The 25,712-nt window shown below is 41.2% G+C and overlaps 1 protein-coding gene across 4 annotated transcripts in view; it reads right to left on the bottom strand.

The window, feature by feature from the left end:
• Wasf3 (WASP family member 3) overlaps positions 1–25,140 on the bottom strand; it is a 124,203-nt gene extending 99,063 nt beyond the window's left edge. For 2 of the 4 annotated variants that reach the window (XM_063232543.1, XM_063232544.1), the window contains exon 1: positions 24,984–25,140. The gene's annotated coding sequence lies outside the window, so the exon portion shown is untranslated. The remainder of the gene's footprint in view (positions 1–24,983) is intronic. The other 2 variants (XM_063232542.1, XM_063232545.1) reach the window with 2 other exon arrangements.
• Positions 25,141–25,712: the final 572 nt, after the last annotated feature.

Genomic DNA, 25,712 nt, shown 5'->3' with positions numbered 1-25,712 from the left:
CCAGATCACCCCCTGAACTTTAAAACTGTATACCCACAGTGAACTCAGTATCTTTAGGCAGAGTCTGACACACACTCCAGATATAACACGCCTACAACTGAACCAACCTGGGTTCAAGGTTTCTCCATTCCGGGTCAGAGCAACTCAGCTGTGCAGGTCAAAAACCCACATTATCTTCTCTCCCACACTTCCTAAATACATCAAATTCAGACAACTTCCCTCCTTAAGCCAAGCCTCCTGCTTGGCCTCTCCATTTCCCTTTTGCTCCCAACAACCTGCTCTCCTTCACATGGAAGTCAGACGAATTCTGTCAAAGACGTCAGATCATACCCCTCTCCCAAAACTAAAAACTGGAAATAACCCGAGAGAGCCACTCAGCCCCCCTCCTCCTTCCCCGTCTCAGGCCTCATCTCTCATCCTCTCCTCCTCGCTCCTCTCTCTACATCCAGCAGGTACCACCAAAGGACCTCTGTGCCTGCTGCCACTGCCCCTGGAATGTCCCTCCTCCCTGCACAACCTCCCAGTGGCTGGACCCGCACACCTTCAAATCTCTGCTCCAACACAACCCTCCTCAGGGATGCCCTTGCTCCACCAGCATCTGTCATCCCGGATCTGCTGGGGCGTCTCCCTGACTGCCTAACTATCCCAAGAGAATTTCAGCATGGTAAGGACAGGGAAGGGATTGTTAAAATATTTTGTTCACTCATGTGTGTCCAGCTGCCAACACAGGCATTTAGTATGTATCCAATGACTTGTTGCTAAAAGAAAGGGAATTTCATGAAGCATTTCATTACTACATTTTATATAGAAAAAATTAAGAGAACTATGAGACTGGCTGGTTTTGTGTACACAGTTGACCTTTGTATCTTCAGGTTCTACATCTGCTGATTCAAACAAGAGGTGGAAAATATTCCAAAAAAAGGCTGCACCTGTATTCAACATATACAGACTTCTTCCCTTGAAACATCACCAGTATGGCATCTATGTACAAAGTAATTGTATTAGGTATTATAAATTTGAGATGATCTAAAGTATTCAATCTGCAGAGGTTCTATGAAAACATTTCAACATTTTATATAAAGGTTTTGAGCCTCTGAGGATTTTGAAACCCAAGGAACCAATTTCCCTCAAAAACCAAATTACGAATGTATTTATTTAGCTCTGTACACCCCTCCTCAATGATCTCATCTAATGAGCTCATCTAGATCTGTCTACACTTAAATCTCATTCAAATTACCTTCTGTGAGCAGATCTGAAAGGCATATCTGTTTAAGATTCACATTTAGAGATTAACATCTGTAGGACGAATGATTTTTTTTAAAGAAATTTAAAGGGAAAAAGAAATTTCAAGAAAATAGTCAATAATTTTCCATCTTTGTTTAGGTTTTTTCTTCCTTATACAAAAAGGTCAAAATTCAAACACATTACAGAAGTAAAAGTAAACACACCTTCACACTGAGAGCCGGAGATGGCCTCTTACAGAAACAACTGGAACCAAGTATCATAAATTTCATTACTTTTACCCCCATACGTAATTAAACAAGGTAGAAAAAAGTCTGCTTGGCACAGGGTCATGAATAAGAAATAAACTGAATGGAAATTAACAGGATGGAAATCAAAGCACCCAGGCTTCCAACCAAGAACATCCTGACAGTGTCTGAGGAGCTGAGAACAGACGAGGCATACTAATAAGAACACTACAGAATGCTGCTCAGCTATGGATTTTCAGTTTCAGTTTTCCAGAAGGAATGGGTCCTAGAGGACAAAGGCAAAGCATGGTCACGGTTTCCAGCCACTCCTGGACCATGAGTTAAGGAAGTGAACTTCCATCCATCCTCGTACATCTAGAATGGTAGATGACCAGTCAGGAAACTAATGGGGAAGAAATGTGAAGATAGCACCACCTTGCCTTTAATTCAGCATTAAAATCTACAGCTTTCTCTAGTCAAACTGTGTTTATCTGTGTTCAGGACAATCCAAAGAATGAGATTTCACAATCTCAGGGGCAGAAGTCACCCTCCTGCAATCCAGCCTACACTAACAAGACTATTTTAATTTAACTTTAAGACTTCTGCACATATGAATCTGCCAAACTTTGCTATGTTTCAGAAAAATAACTAAAGGAAAGATTTAAATACTAGATATAGGAAAGTCATTCTCAAAGTATTACCACTATTTTATTCTTAGCATTCAACTAATGCCAAAACAGCAAGACCTCTCATCTAAATGCATCTACTGATGATGCCACAGCAGGTAGAAATCTCTAAGCCATTGTAGGACTTTCCTGCTTGTCCACATAAGTCACTTTGTACGCCACACAGTTGTCCATCCCTGCTGGGCTAAATTTGCAGTAAAGGCCTAATATCTACCAATCAAGGCAGCTCTCACCATGATGTCCTGGAAAGGGACCATTTTCCTTATATGCTTTCCAATCAGGTCCTTGCCCCTTCTGTTCCATCTTAGCCAATCCTGAGATCAGCCAGTCTTAGCACTACACTTCATGCTTGATAAAACAAGTTGAAACGTCTTCCAAATTAATAAATTTCACAAAACACAAGATTCCCTGTAGCTCCCACCAATTTCACTGAACAAAAACAGGAAGGCATCAAGAAACAATCCACCCACTGATTATCTGAAAAGTAGACAGGAACAAATGTTCAACCTCACGCAATACAAAGAAATGCAAATGAGAGCTGCAATGCAACACTATTTTAATGTATTAAACCAGCAAAAATTAAAACATATGAAAATTTCAGTGCTGGCCAGGATGGGGACACAGACATACTTTCACACTCTCTGGTAGAATTACAGACTGTCAACTAAGCATTTTAATTCTACAAAGGCAGCACAAAATCTAAGTCGGTTCTAGAGGAAAGAAACGTACATGTCTCAAAGTGTAACCATAACTGAGTACAGAAATTCATTTGGGGGTGCTATATAAGTGTAGGAACACAGGGATGGGCCATCACTCCACACAGAACTACCTGAAGTGGGCCACAGTTTTCCTTCCCAATATTGTGGAATTAAAACTGTGATTCTGGCTTTAAAAGGTCACCCAAGCTCTGGAAGAATGAAAATGTACACATTCACATCAACAGCTATACCTCAGTGCCCCAAATGCCTGGCAATCTATTTCTATTTAGCACAAAACAAACAGTATTTGAGGATTCAATAAATTAACTGCCACTGTGAGTTTTTCATATTTATTCTCCAAAATTATTTCCTGTTTATATTCTTGTTTTTCTTAAATACCTCTCTCCTGTCTTGCTAATTTATAATGATAATTTATATCTGATTATCACATTTACTCCCGCTTAAGATTATTATTTAGAGTTCTTTAATAGACTGCTGTAATCAGATTCAAAAATTCTGAATCTTACTCTTACTTCACAATGATTCTTGACCTACTCCTAAGATTGCCAATAAACTTTTCTTACGCCTTATTTTTCTATTCCTCTGACAATCTCAAATCAGTAAATCCTCCAAGTAATTTTCCAAAAGGAACCAAAAAAAAAATTTGTTTTTTGATCTCTTCATTTTAAACACTCAATTTAATTTAATGGTGACTGTCATTCACCAACAGACAAGAGCCAATTTCACTCACCATTTGTTTTATTATTTATCAATCTACTACAGAAGTATACACACTATATATGTGATCTGTCCTTCAAAATTGTAGCTGGGTGTAATAATGCCAGCACTTGGGAGGATGAGGCAGAAACATCGCCGTGAGCTCAAGGACAGCCTGGGCTACCAAGTGAGTTCAAGGCCAGTTAGCAAAACTCTGTCTCAAAAAGTCCAAAAAAAAAGTACAGTGTGACTGTTGAGACTTATCACAGCCTTGATTGTCTTCTCTCACCCAACCATCCTGCCCAGTAGTTCCCACTCAATCTCACAATGAACACTCAGAAAAGAAAGGAGATACATGCATACTTATTTCAATCATAATAGCTAACTATGACAACACAAACAATTCAAGCTTTCAAAGCACTTTATTCTGCTGAAGATGCAATCATGTTACATGCCTCAAAAATAACATACTCCCTCATCCTGTTTTGGGGGAACTCTGAAAATCTAGACAATATGCTTCCTTTCAAAATACCAACTGGTCTCAGAGGAAAAGAAAGAAACAGACAAATGATCTTGCCAAGAGCCATTTTGGAGTCTCTCTAGATAGGGTAGCCCTTTCACTGTCTACAAAGATTTAAATTCAATCCTTGATTAGATTGATGATATAGTATCCTTTATTTATTCACAATTGAACTGTAAAACAAAAAAGGGCTCAGGGAAATCTACATCAGTTGTTTCCAAATTTTGCAAACATGCAGACACCTCTGCAGTGCTAAAAAATCTTTGAGAATTTTTACAATAGCTCTAACTAGTGACTGACAAAAATAAAGTCAAACAATCTAGCTAGATAGTAATTTTAAAGACATCTGCAAATATCTATGCAATAAAACATAAATCTAATTTTTTATCACAGATCCAGTTAGTGTAAAAAAAAAAAAAGTCTAAAACCAGGTCTCCAGATTTGTAATACAGATGCAACTAAAAATTCATCAGAGGGGAGGTTTTCCTAAAGTGTCTCTGACAATTCTCTGAGGAACTAGACAAGCTGATTTTAAAGTTTTTACTGTTTTCCAATGACAAAGACAAATCTGAAAAAGAATAGAGAGCATCCCCTATCAGATATTAAGATATCTTAATGCCAAAATAATTTTTAAAATGTGCAGGATTCAAGTAAATAAACCTAATATAGAACAGATCAGAAGATACAGAAACTAATACAATACATACCTAGATAAGGTTTACTCACTAAATGCTACTGTAACAACTGGATACCCATCAGAAGAAAAAATGATTTTTTTTAACTCACCCTGTACAGTAAAAGAAGTTCCAAATACAACAAAAATGTACAAACTGAAACCACTAAAGAACTAGGAAAAACACAAGTTTTTAAAATAATCTTGAAGTGGAAAAGATCTTTCAAAACATGATTAAAAAGCAATATAAGGCAAACATTAAGCTAAAAAACCAAATATTACCTCATTACAAAACACTCCCATAACCTCCACCAAGACTACATATTAAATGAAGTCCCATCAGGGCTTTATAATTCTATCCAAGATACACTCAGTCCCGTAACATCCAAGTACTGCATTCTCCCTATTCTATGCAATCTCAAATCACTTGGAAGGAAGCTTTCAAAACAAAAAATAAAGCAATCTAAAGGAATCCATGGTAACGATCTTAAGTCTGTCTGTTCTAGGCCCTTGAAATACACGGTCTACAGCACCAGCCTCAGCCTTACTTCCACTCTGGTTAGAAGTCTGATAACCTTGATAGCAAGGCCTTCATTATGCCTCCGGAGCCACAGCTTCACTTACAGAGGATAAGCAGAGCAAAGCAGGAAGAGATCAGTAGATTTTTCTAGGCTTGCTCTAGAATACATGACTGACTTCCAACATGCAGGCTCAGCAGTGAGTACTTACCGCAGGAGTAACATCAACAGAGACCACCGAGCACCTCCCGTGAGGAAGGCAGCGTGCCAGACCAGGCATGCAAAGGACCAGCTTGCAGGACTCCACAAGCCAACCTAAGTCAAAGTGACCACGGGGAGAAGGCGTCTGCTTACCCTCAGCAGCAACCTGTGACTGTTCCAGGCTGCTGACCTCCACACATGGCTGAGCGCAGTAAAATTACAGTTACCTGCCTTAGTACTACAAGTAACCATGAGTTTACAGGTATAACCAGAGACACGCAACCCAGAACCTAAGCACCACACAATGGCCGACTGGGGCAAAGAGAGGCCTCCACTGCCAAGAGAGGTGACCTGTTGTGTATACTCAGACCCCTAAACTCAGCAGCACCCCGATTCCTTCACTGTCGCTTGCATGACTTTTCCCTTAACCCGTATCTTCTACTTCTAAAAGTTGTTAGCAATTTAATCTTCTATTTTGAGACAGGATTTTCTTTTTTTAAAAGTTGCCCTCTTTGCTTAATGTGCTACTGCTCGGGAGGACTGTACCCTGTATGCTGTAGTGGAAGCTCTGATGGACAGGAGAGCATCTGTCCTCACTCCTCTCTTTCCCCAATGTGAAGAAGTCCTAGCTGTCCTCTGCTGCCTTGTCTACTTATAGTTTTTAGCATGAGTTATCAGAACTATGCAAGGAAAGAAGATAATTTTCATATTTTTAATTTACAAAGAAGACTGAGTCCCGGCCTTCTGGAAGGCCAATCTACAGAGCAACACAGGCTTTGTAAGAGACTCCAAAATCTCTTGTCCTGTAGACTTGCAATGCTAAGCTACTAGCAACGAAAGGTTCTGTGGGACTATCTTACATGTTTTTGCTGCCTGTGAATGTTTCCTAGATAACTGAACATAAAACAAAGATGATGACGGGGCCTCTATGGATGCTTAAACGGGGGCAGAAAGAAATCAGTGCTAAGGTAGTACTTCGGAGCCTGGCCTTTTCTTAAAGAAAAAAAGTCACAAGTGTGGCAGGGTAGCTCAGTGAGAGTGAGTGTGGTAACAGGTACTGGTTGGCACAGGACTGTATATATTTCTAGAATATTTTTGGTGACTCTTGTCTAATTACACGCTACACAAAAGTTCTATAAGGCAGCTTAGTACTTAGATCACTCTGTTTGTATGGGGGCAAGTTCCAAAGGAAGCAAAGCAAAGATCAGAAAAAAACAGAATTCTTATTCTAATGGATGAGAAACAGATTCTCATGGTCACAAGAAAAGTGAATGGCAAAGCAGTTTTGTGAATCCTTCATTCAAGACAATGAGTTTAACATTTGGTCAATGTCTGTGGGCAAAGCCCACAGGAAGTATTGCAATTCACTGAGCTTCAGGTGTTTCTGGAAAAAAAAACACGAATCTTGAGAGAAACAGAAAACCGCATTATTTTTAAACCCAATTATGTCACACCATTTCTGATAAAAGAAAACCACAAAAACCATTTTCAATACATTCTTAGGATTAAGAGGCGATTATGCTAGCACTTTTGTGAAAGTAAAAATTTAATTTTTTAATGAAATATATCAAAAAGCCACAAATGCACAGCACGAACCGTCCAATATCTAGTAACACAGGCACTTCCAATTCCGAAGTACAGTCGCAACCTGGAAATCATCTATTTTCCACTATGATCTGGTCTCGTTTTTCCCTAGCCTCATTTTTTTCCCTTGCCAGTTCATTTATTTCTTATGATCAAGCAAGATCTGTCTGCACGCTACCTACACCAGAACATTACCTTCTGGTGGAAAAGGTAATAAATACCAAGGGTTTCCACAGTGTCTACATAACACCAGGGAGACAAACACGCTCTTCTCTGTTTCAGGAGTTCACTAAAAGAAGAATAAACTAGACCAGAAAACAATGTATATGAGATCTTGTTATATATGCAACACATCCAAAAAGGCTCCTCAATAAAGGAGTATCAGTACCTCAATCTTATTTCCTGTCCTTGCATTTCGATTTAAAGTTTGCCTGAACTCATACTATCTACCTGTACAGTCCATGAAATAGTATACTATTTAAAATTGTCTACATCCAGAATTATTTAATGGTGAAAAAAGTACTTAATAAATAAAAAAGTAATCACTATAATTAAATAATTTGCTCATAATAACTGTCTTTTTCCTTCTCTAGATTGGATATTTCACTTACTTTTATATTTAACTTAATTTCTCTCTGTCATTTTTACAGGAATTAAATATTAATCTCACATTCAAAAGAGTCCCAGACAATCATCATCCGAAAACTCTAGAGCCTACAACAGTCAAGACGTAAGATAACAATTTCTTTAGTTTGAGAAAAACAACACTGACAAACTTAAAACTCTACTGACTGAAAGAGCATAAATTGACAAAATCAGAAGAGGTATCAATCACTACCAATCATAAAAAGTTTACAAGGATTATAAGAGAATACAATGAACTAATTTATCCCACAAATCTAGACAACTTGATTGAAAAGGAAAATCTTTAAAAATACAAATTAACAAAACTGACTAGAAGCCAGGTGTGGTGCCTCACGCCTGTAATCCCAGTGCTCAGGAGGCTGAGGCAGGAGGATTCTTGCAAGTTTGAGACTAGCCTGGGCTACAAAGTGAGCTCAAGGCCAGCCTGAAATGCATGGGAAGACCCTGTCTCAAAAAAAAAAAAAACTGACTAGAATAAGAAGAAAAAAGCTGAATAAATTTACAAGAACTTAGATCAGTAATTAAAAATCAAACCTCAGGTCCAAATGACTTCACAAGTGAGAATGTAAGTTTTAATCTTTTACAAAACTTCCTACTGTTTATGTTTTCTGAAATTCTGTATAACTTGTACCCTTTTTCTATTTTTTTCTCCTTAAATAAAAAAGTAAAAAATAAAAAAATCTTTTACAAAACCTTCCAGAAAATAACATAAGAAATATTTTCCAATTCAAAGAAGTCAATTTTGCCTAGACACCAAAGCCACATAAAAATCACAAAAACTACAGATTAACATCCCTTACGAATATAGGTGCAAAGTTTCTGAACAAAATGTTAAGCCAAACATAGCAACATATAAAAAAGGACTATATATCACAAATCAATTCAACCCAGGAATGCAAGGTTAGTTTAAGTTGTGAAAGTCAATTAATATAGAATACTAACATCCCATGATCATCTCAACACAGTGGATACAAAGAAACATTTCTAAAAAGTAAACAACCGTTATAATCTGTTAGAGATAAATAATATTGAGAAAAACACACAGTGCTGTGCCAGGTGAGATAAAATAAGGACATACAAGGCAGAATGCATGAAACCAAAGAATTTAACACTCGCAGGCCCCAGAGAGGCAAGAGGTGCTGACAGGCAGCAAGCAAAAAGCATGCAAGGAAGACCTGGAGGACTATGCCCTTAGTCAGTGGTGCTGCCTTACACGTTCCCTCAGGAGCTGTAATTGGCTAAAGAAACACACAATCAGGGGCTACATATTTAAAATCTCTAGTGGGCCCCTTTTAAGTCTTACCATGGTCAGCAGTCATAAATTGAGTCGGCTGTTGACTCAGTGAGATGAGGCACAAGCTGCCTGCACTGCAAACATCGGTGCAGGGAGGGGAAGTGTTAAGCAGGCCCAAAGTTGGAAGGCATCACTGGGTAACAAAGAGCAACCCAGCGTCAGGCCGAAAACACAGCCACGGTGCTAAACTTATGATGGTCATTAAGGACTTCTAGCTTCTGAGATGGCAGAGATACCACACGCCAAGTACACTGATCGGATCATTACACATTGTATATATTCAGGTTAAAATGCCACAATGTATCTATATATATAATTACTATATATCAATTAAAATTTAAAAATATACTTTTATTTAAAGAAAAAAGCAAAACAGAAAAAAGGGTAGAAATAATACAGAATTTCAAAAAAATAATAACACTAAGAAATCACTAGTTGATAAATTTACATATTGTCATCTTAGAAGTAGTTGTTCAATTGACAAAATTAAACATAAAAAGTGGACAATCAAACAATGACAGTGCAAACCATACTATTCAATGATTCAACAAAAACTTAGTAGTATGGTCATCTGTCTTACACAATTATACATATACAGTTACATCCTTCAGAGCACTTTCCTTCCCTTTCCTTTTTACAGTATCTATTATACACTTTGGATCTATTACTTCTTCAGTTGAAAAGTATATTTTTAAAAGCCCTCCAGAGTAAAAATAAAAGCAAACTTCCTAACCTGATAAAAGGTATCTACAAAACAAACAAACCCTACAACTAACCTCACATTTAGTGATGGATAGCTAATAGATGCTTTTCCCCAAAAATCAGGAACAGGACAGGAACACCTGGTTTCACCACATCTGTGCAGTACTACAATGGAAGTTTTGTTCAGTACAATAAGAGAAGGAAAGAGAGTATGAATGCGTGAATATGAACATTTCAACAGCCAGTAAGAAAGTACGGAAGTAAAACGGTCTTGCCAATTTCACACCTCGCATGTCACACTCTTAGAGAAAAATCCCAAGGAATCCACAACAGAACTACTAAAATTTAAAGATGGCTTCAACAAGGTTACATTTTACAAACAGATGAAATAAAATAATTTTTGTAATGCCCAGTACTCTGAGAGATCCAGGGAAGAGGATTGCAAGTTCAAGTCCAGCCTGGGCAACTTAGTGACTCAGTGAGACTCTGCCTCAAAAAGTAAAAAATGCCAGGAGACGTAGCTCAGTTTGAAATCACTGTATTCATCCTGCAGTACAAAAGAAGAAAAGTACACAACAGAATGACTACAGCAAAACAGGAGAGAGTTCCTCTGTGGCAATGACAGAGTTTAAAATTTTATGTAGTGGTTACAAGAATCTACACCCACAATTAAACTGCACAGAACACTTAGTGCATGCAGACATTACTGCTATCTGAATAAGTATAGATTGCATCAATGCTAACTTGATCAATGTGATGCTGAACGATGATCACAGAGAGATGTTCAAGGAGAGAAGGTACAAAAGAACTCATTGTTTTTGTACTTCCTTTATGTCTGCAATTGTTTCAATACAAAGTTATTTTTTTAAAAAAAAAACTAAATGCATTTCTGCATACTAGTAATAAGCCACTGACAACGAAGTTAAGATCGCCAGATGATGCTTTTTGGAAAATTTGGGAACCTTTCTGAGACACCACGAAGCTAACATAAGCACATGACATATCATCACCCTAAAATACTTACCAATGAAGTGTCCATGCTTGTCTACATACTAAAATTACTTGGAAATTTCAAATTCCAGGCAACACTCTGAGACAAAATCACAGACGTCAAATCACAATTTTCCAAATTCCCCTCATGAACCACTGCTATATGAAGCAGTAAGTCTCAAGTGTATGCTTCAGGATCTAGGGTACTAAGACCCAAAAGGCACTTAGAATACAAATGGAGAAAAGAAGAAAGAAAATAAGATTGACTTGAACTCAGGAAAGAAAAAATCACAGTAAAACCCAAGATTAAATAAGATGTCCAAGGATATCAAATAGAATCAAAGGGAAATTCTATATAAACAAAAGAAGAAAAACCACCACAAGAAAGTGAGATAAAGAACTATGAAGGGCCACAAAGGCTGTACTAAGGCAGACATTAGACAAAAAAGGTCAAAAATATGTATATTTAGAAACACACATACCTTCAAGATAGAAATATAACTTTGGGAAAAGATACTCAAAACAGTAAAGTACAATATTTAGATCAATACTCCAAGTAAACTCTGAAAATAAAAGACCTGAAATGACCCAATTTAAGAGCAAACTGAAGAAAACTGATAAAGGAAAAATAGTTCCAAAAGTACCCTCACAAACTACTCAATTTTACTACGGGCTGGATGGAGAAACAGGAAGCCAGTGATAACTGTGAAGAGGGAGGAGAAACAGGATACTAGGAAATCAACTATTGCTACCATAATGCCTCTTGTTAGCTTCAAAATTGCTGCCATTACCATCAGACATAATAAAATCAAAACAACAACCTTTCCCTTGAGCCAGCACTAACTGTGGACCAGGAGGAGAAACAAGATGCACCCTTCCCATGAGCCAGCAGTGACCGTGAGCCTGGATGAGACACAGGAAGCATCCTTCCCATGGCCAGTGCTAACTGTGGTCTGACAGGAGAAACAGGAAGCGCTCTTCTTGTGAGACGGCTGGCACACAGGCTGAGAGACAAGAAGACCCGAGCCACCCCTCATCCTGGTATGCTATGGACTGATTCAGAGGAACACAGACTGAGCTGATAGCAACTGAAGTACAAAAACAACACAATGTTTGATTTAATTTTTCAGGCCTAAAGCTGCAAGTCTGAGCATCTATTTAGAGGACAATAATACGCAATACAGCAACTACTGGGAATTTTCTTCTGTTTTGTTTTTGAAATCCAGTATTATTCTTGTTGTTTTGCTCCATTTTACTGTTTTGTTTTATTCAATGTTTTATTTTGATTGGTTTTATGCTGCTGCTTTGATATTATTAAGTCTGATGGTATAGGCAGCAATTTTGAAGATAACAAGAAGCTTAATGGTAGCAATAGTTGATTTCCTGCTATCTTGTTTTGAAGGCCTGTATCACTTTCACTGTTTTGTTTTAATTGGCTTTATTCTGTTTTATTCTGTGTGACTCTATTCTCTTTAAATAAAAATAAATTATTAGATTTTAAGGACAAACAATATCCTGACAACACAGATTAAAAGATGAAAGAACGTAAAAGGACCACATCAGACTAGTATCAGATGTATTAAAATACAAAGGAACATAGAATTAGAAAATCATTTTCAAAAAACTTAAAGAAAATGTGTAAAACCAAGGATTTTATACTAAGCCATACCTGTCCTTCAACTACAAGGCCATCATTAAAAAAGAACTCACAAAGTACTTGTAACACATATCCTTCCCTGAGGATTCTAAGTATCATTTCCAACCCCTGTACTACAAGGACCATACTCAAAAAATTATCTGAGTGACTATGTTCTCAATTTACTCAAAAATGGTACTACTACCAACACGATTCTATACGTACGTAAGCAAGAAGTTGATCCGTTACATTCAGTGGATGCATCAAATGCCAAGGGATGACGGAAGCAACCTATACACAGGACTGATGACCAAGTGAACCTTTAGGATTTAACTGCCGAACTCAGACTAGAAACGAGAAGGGGATCATGGGTAGAAAAATGGTACATTTATAGTCAAGTAAAATAATGAGACCAAAAGGAAAACAGAAAGCATTATCACTGACAACTATACGGGTAATAGGTGAGCACCAAGCGTGCCATTCGAAACTGACACACAAGACAGCACAGGCTTACCTGTGTCATTTTAACCTTCTAAGGTATTGTTTCAAAACTAATGATTCAAAGAAATCAGTAAAACAAAAATCATGTCCCTCCTGGTATCAAAAGAATTTTGTTTTTATATCAAAGAAAACACATATAAAAATTAATAAAAATGAATAAAGAAACAAAAATAGTAACTATAATGACAAAACTGGGAATATATCAGTTGTAATATTTAATGTACATTAACTTACTTGCCTATTAAAAGCAAAATGTATTATGTATATGAGACATACCTAAAATGAAGGATGTTTTATACAAAGGTTCACATGCATACTCAAAAAAAGTTAAAATGTCACAATACAGAATAAATTAGTAATATCTATCAAACATAACTAGTGTATCGAGAAGAAATTTTAAAAATAAAAAACAAGACTTTCTGAAATTCTATTTATTCTCACCAAATTTATCAACATCATCAGTCTTTTCAAAAGAATGAACCAGCACTACAAATGTTCTCTGTTTTCTATTTTATTAATTTCTCCTTTTTAAGTATTCACCTAATTTCTCTGATTTAACTTGCTGTTCTTTTTCTAACTTCTTGAGAAGAGTGCCTGGATCCCTATGTATTTTTAAGGTTTCGTTTCCTAACATAGTCCTTTAAGGCCATGAACTTTCCTCCAAGTACAACTTTACCTGCATCTCATCAACTCTGATATACAATATTCTTATATTAATTTTAACGAAAATACTTTTTCCAACTAATTTCCACTGTAACACCTTCTTTGACAATGGGTTCTTTAGAAAAGATTTGCTGGCCAGGTAGCAAGGTGCGTACCTATCATCCCAGCATTCAAGAGGCTGAGGCTGGAGGTTCACCACAAATTCAAGGACAGCCTGGGCTACATAGTGAGATCACGGCCAGACTGAACATAGTGAGAGTAAGACGCTATCACAGGGAAAAAAGCCTTTTTTCAATTACCTTTTACTACTGTTTGTGCCCCCAAAGAGCTGATAGTTTGGGTGAATGCCCAAGTGTAATTATAAATATGTAGTCACAGTTGTTAGGTACAACATCTACACATCATGGTAAGTTTACTGATTCTGTCATTCAGATCCTTCATAAATCTTACTCTATCAGTGGCAGGAACAATATAAAATTTTTTAAAATCTCCTTCTAGGATTGTGATTTTATTTCTTTACCCTACTTTTTAGCCTGTATTTACTTAAATTCTTTCTGGATAACTCAGACACTTACTGCAGAGAACAGAAAGTTGAAGGACTGCCTCTACACTTAAAAATCTGGCAGCAATAGTTTCTACTAATTATTAGCCAAAATTTTGTATTGCCTATCTCAAGAATAAAATTATTTTTAGACTGTGAATTTAGCTCAGTGGCTCAAGCACTTGCCTGGTAAGCGTGAGGTCATGAGTTCAACTCCCGGTACCAAAAAAAAAAAAAAAGAATAAAATCACTATTACTGATACCCTCCAAAGTTTAACTGGGTCATATCCATAACCCCACAGAGCACATTAGTTTGTTTAATTACTCAAAGGTACACTTCGCATACTGCCAGGAACATGAAAAAAGTAACAATGCTCTAGCATACATTTCACAGACAAATTACAAATTACAAGTCTTCTACGAACCTGTGATACTAAGTTCTCCAAACTAAAATTATCTTGGTCCTGTTCTCTGACACAAAAAGACAGATCTCATCCTGCTTTTCAACGGCTGTGGCCCTGACCTACCGAGCCAAAACATCACAGTCACCCTCCCACATGCTACACACAGCCACCGTTGGTAGGAGCACCTGCCCCAAAAGCCCTTTGCTCCAGCAAAGCCTTTGACAGTCCGGCTCAGGGCTAAGGACCTGTTCACACAGCCAAACGTATGGAAAAGTTTGCATGCAAGGAGTCTCGGAACTCAGGTACGAAATCAGTCCTCATGGCACCCTCCCAGTTCTTAGTGAACATCACCTCCCACTCAGGACCTGGCGCCACAGCAGACCTTTTGATTTCCCACCTACAGCAGCACGTTACAGTGACCTCCCTACTCCATGACTACACCATCAGCCCCTAGAGGACAGGATTCACCCAGACAGCTACAGGACCTACCAAGGCCTAGTCTCTGCACACCCCTCTTCTACTCTTGCGCCCCACAACCTGCTCTCACAGCAGTCCTCGCAATCCTTTGCAGTCAAGGTCAAATGACACCACTGCCTTGCTGAAACCCTAGCAATGGCCTTTCATTTCAGAGCACAGTCAAAAGCGCCACCAGGCACTCCTGCAGCTACTCCCTAGCGCTCCTCCACACAGTGCTCTCCGCCCAAATATTTGCCCCATTCACCTCTGTTTAAAGGTCACTTTAGTGAGGTCTTCTGACTACTTTCTCAAAACCAGTCTTCCACCTGCGTTTGCTCTGGGTGGATGGGGGTGTTCTTTTTTGTGGTATCAGAGGCTGAACCCAGGGCCTCTGCATTGAGTTACATCCCCAGGTCTTTTTCTTTCCTTTTCTTATTTTTATTTTATTCTGAGACAGGGTCTCATTGAGCTCTTAAGATACTAAGGCTGGGCTTGACTTTATAATCCCTTTCCTGCCTCAGCCTCTGACAGTGTTGAAATTATATATATATATATATATATATATCCACCATTCTGTTATTTATATTTTTATAGCCACTACTACTACACATATTTACAAGTTTTCATCCCTTTCCTCCACTAGAGAATGTGAATCCCACAAGATACAAAAATCTGTCCTCCAAAACAGGGGCCAGTAATTTCTGTATTATGGGCTACACAGTAACGACTTCATACTGTGTGGGTGGACAGCGGCTGCTGCCAGAACTGATTCCGCTCAGCTGTGCTTTGCGCATTAAAGCCACCACACACAAGGCACAAATGAATGGGCATGTCTGTGCTACAACACAGTTTTCTTCACAAAATCAAGCAAAAAACTAGATTTGGTCCACAGGCTGTATGCCAAATTCTGCAACAGAACAAGCCTGGCACTCAGCACAGTGACTTTAAATTAATTAGCCTTCCCTCTTTGGTCTCTAACGCTACCTTTTATTCATGGTGTAAAACACTGGAACTCTAAGTTCATCAAAAGCAGTAACATCAAACTTGCATCCACATTTTGCCAAAACAGTCATTAGAGAGCAATGACATTTCTAGATGGCTGTTGGAAAGATACACGATGCAGTCATTCTCAGCATTAGAAAGTACGTAAACCATGTTCATTTGACCCTCTGCACAACTGTCTTTAAGTGGCATTTTCACTTAGCTCAAGGACTTTACAAGAACCACCGCTGTGTATAATGCCAGTGGGAGCATCACCTAGCGTACCTTTCATCGTAACTAACATCAAGCCCCAAGGGTAAAATCAGAGCACACATTAAAGGGAGGATCCGGGTGACCTTCATGGATGATAAAAACCGCAGCACAAAGCTGAGCATGGCTCCCTTTCTCTATGGACACCAGGATGTTCAGCCAAGTGCCTAGCTGGCCTGGGGCAGCGAATGGTAGTGCCACAGATACCCACATGCTCTCTTCTCTGGAGTTTCCTAGCTGAACCACATTTTCCAGCCCAAAGTAGGTTAAGAGAGGCCATGTTTCAGCACAGCCAGTGAGATGAGAGGCGATGTGTGCTGGCCTATAAAAACCTCCTGCAGGACTCTGTTCTTGTTCCCCACCCACCAGCTGAACCAAGCAGGTTTCCAGTTCCTGTAGGAGGCTGAGTCACAAGGTAGCAAAGGGCTGAGAGCCGAGCATCCTCGCAGAAGCACACGCACAAGGAAGCCAGCCGACCTCTCCAGGTCATCTCATGGTAGAGAGGCATTTAGCCCTCGCGTCTCCAGCCCTAGCGTCTCTCAGGCCTAGTGTGGACACAGGTTCTTACCCCAGGCAGAGGGCCTTCACTGTTTACATGTAACTTTTCATTATTATCAGTACTTCCTATAAGCTAACTCAGACAGTCATTTAATCAAGGTCAAGAGGAAATAAGCCCCTGCTGATTATGGTCAATAAAATCTTGAGCATCTCACAATGAACATTTGGATAAAGTATGTACTTGTGCCATTTAAACAGAACTCTATTTATACAACTTTTACTTATATATAAGCTCACCTAAGATGTGTCCAAAAAAGAACACTCAGTAAATATTAAAATGCAGAGCAATATTTTTGTCTAAATTAAACCAAAATAGAAACCACATATAGCTCTCTAACAAATAAAGCCACAAGCTTGTCAACTGTCTGGCAAGAAAAAGTTAACTATAAACATGGCTTAGTGAAACGAAGTTGCCCTAAACCTTTCAGTGTCTGATCCCTATGTAGTTCTTTCAGGTGATGTCTTAGTTTTGTAGCTTATGCAATTTTTTTGTGGGACAGTGTTTCAAAAAATGAAGGAAGGTTTTAATTAAGCTTATGTGAAACAATGGGAAACAGCAGAAAAGCTATGAAGTTTTCAATACAGCTCATTTATAAACTTCATTATCACTGCTGAATCTTGCAACCACTATAAACTGCAATGCCAAATTCTGAAAAGGAGCAACACCTTAATAATCATCCTCACTGGGATATCTCAAAGAACAATTCAATTGTAGGAAAGCCTCTGGAAACAATACTGTTTGCACTGTATAATTAAAATCTGGTATAGGGAGTAGAGGGGCATTTCTGCATATTTCTGGCTTTTTAAGTTAAAAGAAAAAAAAGGATAATTCTAACAGATGTTCAGTAATGGACACAAATACTATGGAAAACCAAGAATAGGACGTTTTTAAATTCTACAGAGTTGGTTACAAAGTGCTCCTCTACTTATAGTAAAAATAGACATGTGTTAGACCATTATAATCTCTCTAAAATTAAGCTTGTACCTTTGAAGAGATGAAAAAGTCAGTTATCTTCCTCGTTATTCTAAGCTGTGCAGCAGCATATCTCGGAACGACACAAGCGTCCGTGTCACTTGCTCCCTCTCTCTCTTTACCACCTTTCCAGTCAATGTCATCCCTCAGGGGGGATTACAGTTTCTTCCATGTGTCACAGAGAGCAACTTAAATCCGTGAGAATGTGACGAGGCGTGGCTGCAAGATGCCAGGCGTCATGGTGCACTCCTGTGATCCCATCATGCTGGGAAGCTGAGGTAGGAGGATCACAAGTTTGAGCCACACCTGGGCAGTTTAGCGACTTCTCAAATGTAACTCGATTTGAAGGACCTGGGCTCAATCTCCAGTACCACAAAAAAATAAGTAAATTAAAAAGTTGCAAAGCCTTGCTACTACCATTACACAGGCTTACTATATAATAAAATAGGCAAAAGTAAAAAAGACATTGCTAGGTACATATTTTGAGGGGCTGAAAAATAAATGTGGTATTAATAAAGCAAACTGTATCAAATCAGATTTTGTAAAATACACTCATGATAATGTCCTGATTACTGTGTAAGAATCAAAACACAACACTTCTAGTTAACATAAAAATACTATATTGTGTACTTACTACGAGCAAAAGTACCATTTTATGCACTTAGCTGATAAAATATGACCATATAGATTCTAGTTCAGACAACCACATTTATACTTTCATATTGCAATATAATTTCAACTGAGCTGTTTGTGTGCACAAAATGCATGAAAGCAAGCTACAAGATGAACTAAAATGGAACTGCTGCTGCAGGATAATAAAACCTTCAGCATACACTCGAGCAACTTTCCAACATTCAATATGGCTCTGAATTGCCAGAAAACAGAAGTACTCCAGGTCCAAAGACGGAAGACCGTGGGAAGAGAACAGATGGGAGAAGGGGCTGAGTGTTATCACCCAGCTAAGGTGAAAACCCCAACAACAGTCCTTCCACAACTAGATGCTTCATGTGACAAGAAGGACACAGGCACGGCCCATACACAGCCTTTGTAAGCTAACGAACAAGACCACCAGAACACAAGCTAAATGAAAAATCTAATCTAAAAATGCAAATTAATCTGATAGTCAAACTCCAAACATTTTGAGCACCAATATGCCACAATTCCCCACCACAGAACTTTGTTTCATACATAAAATTATTTAAAATAGTGTATAAAACTACCTTGAGGCTACGTGTATAAGATGTATATGAGGGGCTGGGGATTTAGCTCAGCGGCATAAGTACCTGCCTTGCAAGCAGGAGGTCGTGAGTTCGATCCCTGGTACCGATAAAAAGAAAAAAAAAAAGAGAAAAAAAAAAAAAGGAAAAAAAAAAAGATGTATATGAAATATAAAAGAATTTCATCCTTAAGCTTGGTTTCAGCCCCAAGATACCTCATTATGTAGGTGAAAATATTCCAAAAACCACAATTCTAGCCTCAAACATTCTGGATTAAGGCTCCAACCTGGATATGCTGTCTGAAGGCACATTCTTGAGCATATAAAATACTTCTCTCCCATTAACAGGCAGAGTGCCTCAGGCAGAGGTGCTCAAACGCTGCTCTGACTTAGAACGTCCCCAGTGTTCCAGGATCCTCAGAGTGGTGCTCCGGGCCGTACTAACAGGTGAGGTCTCACAGAAGGCTCCAGGTCCCTGGAAGCACACCCTTGGAGGGCACTCTGGAACTCTAATCCTTTCCTCTTTTTCCCCTTTGCACTCCAGCCATTCTGCTCCACTGCAAATAGGCTCCTACCATAGTCCTGAAAGCAACAAGGCCAGGAAGTCATGTATCAAAACCCCCAAAACTGTGAGTCAAAATAAACCTTTTCTTTCTGTAAGCTTGTCAGGTATTTCTTACAGCAATGGAAGCCTAACAGTGACCAAAACACATAATCAAAAGCCAAAAAAGAAAAAATGTAAAAAAAAGTGGTTAAAAGTATCAAGAAAACACAACAGAAGAAATTTGTTGATCACTCTCCCAGGAGGCTAGAGAGCACATGAACAGCCAGCCCCAGATAAAATTCCAGAAAGTACAGTTAAGAAATGATCCCAGATCTTAAGCTCAGAGCCCCAGGCTAGAACCTGAAAGCTGCAAAAACAGCCTGAAGGCTGAAATGTCTAAAATTTTAGAAAGAGTTAACCTCCAAAGAACAGACACAGATCCAGGCAAAGAGAAGGAATGGCAGGGCTGCCTCAAAGTTAAGAGTGAAATATGAGGATGGAAAAACTGTAACCTAAGCCATCTACACCAAGACAGGAGGACAGGCACTGACAAAACCAACCAAGGTGGCCCTGAGGGCAGGGAAGAGAAGGTGCTGGAAAACAGGACAGCAAAGGAGGGCCAGCCCACCACAAGGACAGCACCTTCTCAAGACATGAACCCAAGGAAAGGCAAGGCCACGCAGAGGAAGCCACCTGCAGAGGACCAGCCAGTCCTAAGAAAATCATGTCTTCAGAAAAAAAGAAAAAAACGTTCTTAAAAATATAGTTTTGCTGAGTGTGGTGGCGCATGCCTGTAATCCCAGCACTTGGGAGGCTGAGGCAGGAGGAGCACTGAAGTTCAAGGCCACCTTGGGCTACATAGTGAGTTCAAGGACAGACTGTACTACATAGCAAGAACCTATCTTTAAAAACCAAAAAACAACAAAAAATTATAAAAGTCATGGCTTTAAAAATAAAGTCACTCCACACCAAATGTCCCTCTCTCCAGTCAATGTCCTCTTCTTCTTCTTCATAATCAAGCTTTAGAAAGAAGAGCTGCCCTGACTGGCTCTCGTCCGGTACCCCCCACTCTCTGATCCACAGCAATAATCCTTCCCAAATCACTAATTACATCCCAGGGCTAACTCAGAGGGAGCCTTACACTATTCTGTCCCGACTGCCTGCCCTCGTCTGTCTTCTTCTGTACTAGCCCCGGACTGTGCTCAAAGCTCCTCATATAAAAACAAAAACAAAGAGGCCCCTGCAGACCGTCTTCGCTGTAACCCTGCGTCATGGCCACCAAGTTTCCTGACTGATGCCATCTTATAACCTGGAGCTCCTTCCCAACTCCTACTCACTGTCATCCTCCAGTAGCAGGCCGTCGCCCCGTCCCCATCAGTGCTGTCACCGTCACTGCATTGTCACTGAGGACCTCCCGGCTGCCAAGCGCCCCCTCAGGTTCCCTTGGTCACACTCTCTGTGCGCCCACCACCCGCACACAGTCGCATTCTGGTCCTGGCTGCTCTCGATTCCTCCAGCCTCATTCTATCCCACCCCTTTTCCTACTCCATGCTTGCTCTCTGAATAACCTCATCTTCTCCAGCAGCTCCATTAACAAGGAAGAAAGGATTGCCAAACTTTCTCCCGGCACTGCACTTTGGTCTCCGATCAAAAGAAGTAACTACTGAGCAAGGAAACTATTAACAAGTAAAATAATTATATCCTAACCATTTGGTGCCCATTTGAAAAAGTACACTTCAGCTGAGAAAACAACAGAATTCTCACTGCATTCTTAAGTAATCATAAATATTTACTAATGGTACATGTGCACCTGTGAGGCACTGCACAATTTCCCAAATCCTGATGTCACACTAGAAACCACCACCCTCTTTCCCGTTCCCTTGGATTTTCACATGGTGCAATAACCATCAAAAACCATGCTTTATCAAGTTGCAGCCATTAAAAGGAACAGTATGATCTAATTTAGAAACAAGTATCATGAGACAGTAGTTTGCAATATTGGACAGATGTGAATCAATGTGGCTTGCTTAACCATTTAAAAAATGTTCAATGTGAATCAGTGGTGCCAGGTCTGTCAAGTTTGTGACTCCAGTCCAGACACCTCCTGATACCCAGATCTGATACACAGCTGCATGAACATTACGTCCCACAGGCACCTGAACCTGACCCTGGCCCATCATCTTCTCCCCACACACATGCTGCTGAACACATCTGAGCATGGTGCTGTCAACTAGAACAGGGCACTGCCCTAAAAGCCCCCCTTTAGGGACCCGCACGTCACCCGCAAGACTAAGTCCGGGAGAATTGACCTCAATTCCCCTCCTTCCACTTTCTAACGTACTCCCCAAAGGCCAAACTGACCATGGTCATCATATGTCCAGAAGTCCTCAGCCATCGTGCACTGCCCACGGAAGAATGCAAACCCCTCCACACACACCAGGAAAGACACAGCCAGCCTCCCTTCTTGCCCCTTCCCCCGCTCTGCCATGCAAAACTCCTACTGCTTCAGCTGCTCCAATGCGCCACTGCCCTCTTCAACCAAGACTCTGAAATTCCTTCTCAAGTACTTCCTCATCTCTCAGAACAGTCCCTAAGCCCCAGACGCGGTCCTCTTCTGCATCCCAGTAGCTGGCCCCTCCTATAACCAACGATGAGAAAGACTGAGGCCTGAACTCAGCAGCAAGCACTTGTAGCCCAACAGAGATGCCCATCTCACCACAGCGGCCCCAGCACATGACAAGGGTTAGTTCCCTGTGTAGCAGCATTAAAATAAGTGTATGAATGGACTGGGTCACTCAGGAGGCTCCAGAGTGCCTCAGCATTGCCAGCTCTAACACAGCACTTAGCATACCACACTGTCATTGGCTGTCTCAGTAGATAATGAACATCTTGAAAGTGCTTGTCTTTTATTTCTATAACCCCTAAGATTAAAATAGTGCCCTGTACTTCCAAGCCATTCACTAAATGGTTTTTGAATATAAAAAGATGTGGAAAAATCTGGAAGAATGCACCCATAATATTAACTAAGGTCATCCTGAAGAAATAGGACTACAGGGGCTGGCGATTTAGCTCAGTGCCTTCCTGGCAAGCTTGAGGTCATAAGTTCGATTCCCTGTACCAAAAATTAATTAACTAATTAATTAAAAACAAAAAACAATTCTTAAAGAAAAGAAACAGGATGAGTAGCAATAACATGGAGGAAAGGAACTAAGGCTCCCCCACCTCTATATTTACTTTCAGTGTCTTTCACCATGTGCACTGTTTCTACATGAATGGCATAAAATATCGCTGTACTGCCAGCATAAGATTAAATCCAGGTAAAAATCCAACCTTGAGGAACAATGCATAGGTTATGAGCAGCATTTGATTTCAAAGCCCCCAAAAAATCCCAAAAAAACTAATTTTAAAGGACCACTGAAAAAGGACTGGGAAAGAGAGCGGAAGCCAGATGCAGTGATGCATGACCGTAATCCCAGCACCCACGAAACCGACACAAGAAGACTGCTGAGCACAAGCCCAGTCTGGGAGTTCCAGCCCAGCCTGAACTGCACCTGAGATTCTATCTTTCAAAAATGAAAGAAAAAAAAAATTAAAAGAGAGAGAGATACAGAAAAGGTAAGCAATTTCAGGTCCATTCACTAACATACAACCACTCTTAAATGAAAAACATAAGCTGGATTCTTAAAATATGAAGACAAGCAGTGCTGGCCTGCAAACATGGATAATAACTTTAATATTTAAAACATGTAACTGTTTGCAGAAACACACAAGTAACCAAAAACATACTGCCACAGGCACGTTTCTATGCAAATTGTAAAGTAGGGCTAAAGATACACTGTCAGAGATGGGGGGTTACAACGTTGGCATGACCATTTAGTTAAGTGTGTTCTACCTTTATTTTCAGAATCTTTGAAAGCAGTGTAGTACATCACTGACAAGTAGACCACAAATTTTTTTTGTTTTGTTTTTTGGTACTGGGGATCAAACTCACGACTGAGCGCTTGCAAGGCAGGCATTTACGCCACTGAGCTAAATTCTCAGCCCCATAGATCACAAATTTTAAGCAAATAGACAAAACAACCTGGTGTCTGCAAAAGGCAGTGCAAGAACAATTTTTACATATAGATAGTTCTAGAACAAGCTTCTTTTCACCGTTTTAAGTCAACGTTAAGTACAAGTCAGGGTGGTAAACATATAAAAGAAAACCAAAGTATCTAACTTGTGAGCTTTTAATATCTAAAAAGACAACTTCGGTGAATTTTGGTTCAGATCTTTTAAGATGAAAAACTGGTACTATGCAGAAGCTATCAGAACTCTGAAGAAGGAAGCAGAGGAGATACACTGAGAACTGCCTTTGGGAAAGGTCAAATCAGCTTTTTCTTGTGAAACCTCACACGGAGATAAAAGAACTGGCTGTAAAAATCACTGCATTGTTCCACTGCTAGAAAAAGAAAGTTAGGTAAAGCACATGCAAAAAGGAATTGCCAATTTTCAATCTAACTGGTCCCAGAAGCAGCTGAAAAACAAGTCAATTATAACACTATAAACTCATTTTTTGACATAAACTCGTAGGCATCTTAATGGTTTTGGACAAAAACTCTACAGTGCAAAATATTTCAATGGGCCAGCCTCTCTCCATGTAAAATGAGATTCCGAATGTTAAAAAGTGAAAATGCCATGCCACATTGCGCTTGCAATTTTATAAGCTTCGATGTAAAGTCGCGTTTAATTTTCAGCATTTTAAAAACTCAAAAATTAATTGCAGGAAGTAAACCACTAAATCAAAAACCCCAAACGAGAAAGGATTCCTATTCCACCCAGGAGCAGCCAAGCAAATGACAAACTCCCATTCATCCTAGACCCGTCGCACAGTTTCTAATTAATTAAGAACTCTGCTCTCCACTAGGGAACTATGGCTTACAGAGAGGCCAAACCAAGGAGTCGCCATTGGTAAGTACCAAAGACGAGTGAGACCGGGAGAACGACGCGAGGCGCCGCAGCCGAGCCCCGGGGGAGGGTCCGCGCCGGAGACCCCGCAGCGCGCCCTGGCGGGACGCCCCGACCTCCCTGCCGCACTCGGAACCGCGCGTGGCCCCGCGGCCGCCACGCCGCACACCGACAGCGGAGGAAGAGGGCTGGGCCCGGGGGCGGCGGGCACGCGAGGCCGGGCCGGAGTCAGCGACGACGGCGGGACCGCGGGCGGGCAGCACGAGGATGCGGGGGTCCCGGGTGCGGGCGGCCCGGGGCGCGGAGCAGAGGCCCGGGTCCCGCACCACGCCGGAGCGCACGGGGCAGCGCGGTGGCCGGCGGGTCCAGGGCTGCGGAGCCGCCAGGGCGGGAAGCCGCGGCCGGCTGCGGGGTCAGGCGCGGCCCGCATTGGGCTCCGGCGCCGGGCGGAGCGGGGGGCGATGCAGCAACTTCACTGGCCCGCGGGGCCGCGGGGGCCCGGCCGCGCGCCCCTCCCCGGCGGCCGCCGAGCCCGGAACGCAGCAGGGAACGGCAGGCGGGAGCGGGGAACCGGCCCGGCCGCAGCCCGCACTCACCGGTCCGCGGTCTCGCCGCCGGCGCCGGGGCTGCGCTCGGAGCTCCATGGTCCGGCCGCGCCGCGGCTGCCCGACGCCCCCGCCCGCACCACACCGCACGCAGCGGCGCGAGCGACGCCGCCTCCGGCCGGGCCACAGCCGCGGCCACGCCCCCTCCCGGCGGGGGGCCTGGCCGGAGCGCGAGGGGGGCCTAGCGCCTGCTCCGCCAACCAGGGCCCGCGCCTGGGGCTCCTTCCCCGGGATTGGCGGACACCTCGGCCAATGAAGGGCCAACAGGCGCACGGAGCGTCGGCGCCGGGAGGCGGGGGATTGCGGAGGAGGAGGCTCTCACCCTTCGTCCTCCGCCTCCGCTGGGGAAGGGGTATTTGGCCCAAGACCCTTCCCGAGAGACCGGATAGGCCGGACCGCGGCCATCCTTTTACCCTGTCCGGTTGCCGGGCACCCACTACAGTCGGCCTGAGTTTTCACCTATGTTCTACATCTTACCTGGGCTTTGGGGGCTCAGAGTTCTGTGTGCCTGGGTTTTGAGGGTTTTGAGAAGACCGCGGCCCTGTCATCAGTTGGTTTACCTCCTGCATAAATCGGCCTAACGACCCCACTTACCTTCTCCTGCAGACCCCTTTTCCCTTTTGTACTCATCCTGTCTCCAATTACTGTCCATCTCACAAGTGAGAAAAGCCAGAATCCCTGTGAAACCATCCCTGTTCCTGAGCCTCCCAACCTAAGCCC

This window comes from Cavia porcellus, unplaced genomic scaffold, assembly GCF_034190915.1.
Source record: "Cavia porcellus strain 051 isolate PalLab524CR breed Dunkin Hartley unplaced genomic scaffold, mCavPor4.1 scaffold_21, whole genome shotgun sequence".
In the NCBI taxonomy this organism is placed as follows: Eukaryota; Metazoa; Chordata; class Mammalia; order Rodentia; family Caviidae; genus Cavia; species Cavia porcellus.
Note: the sequence above shows the minus strand (reverse complement) of the source record. Positions and strands in the feature narration are given on the sequence as shown.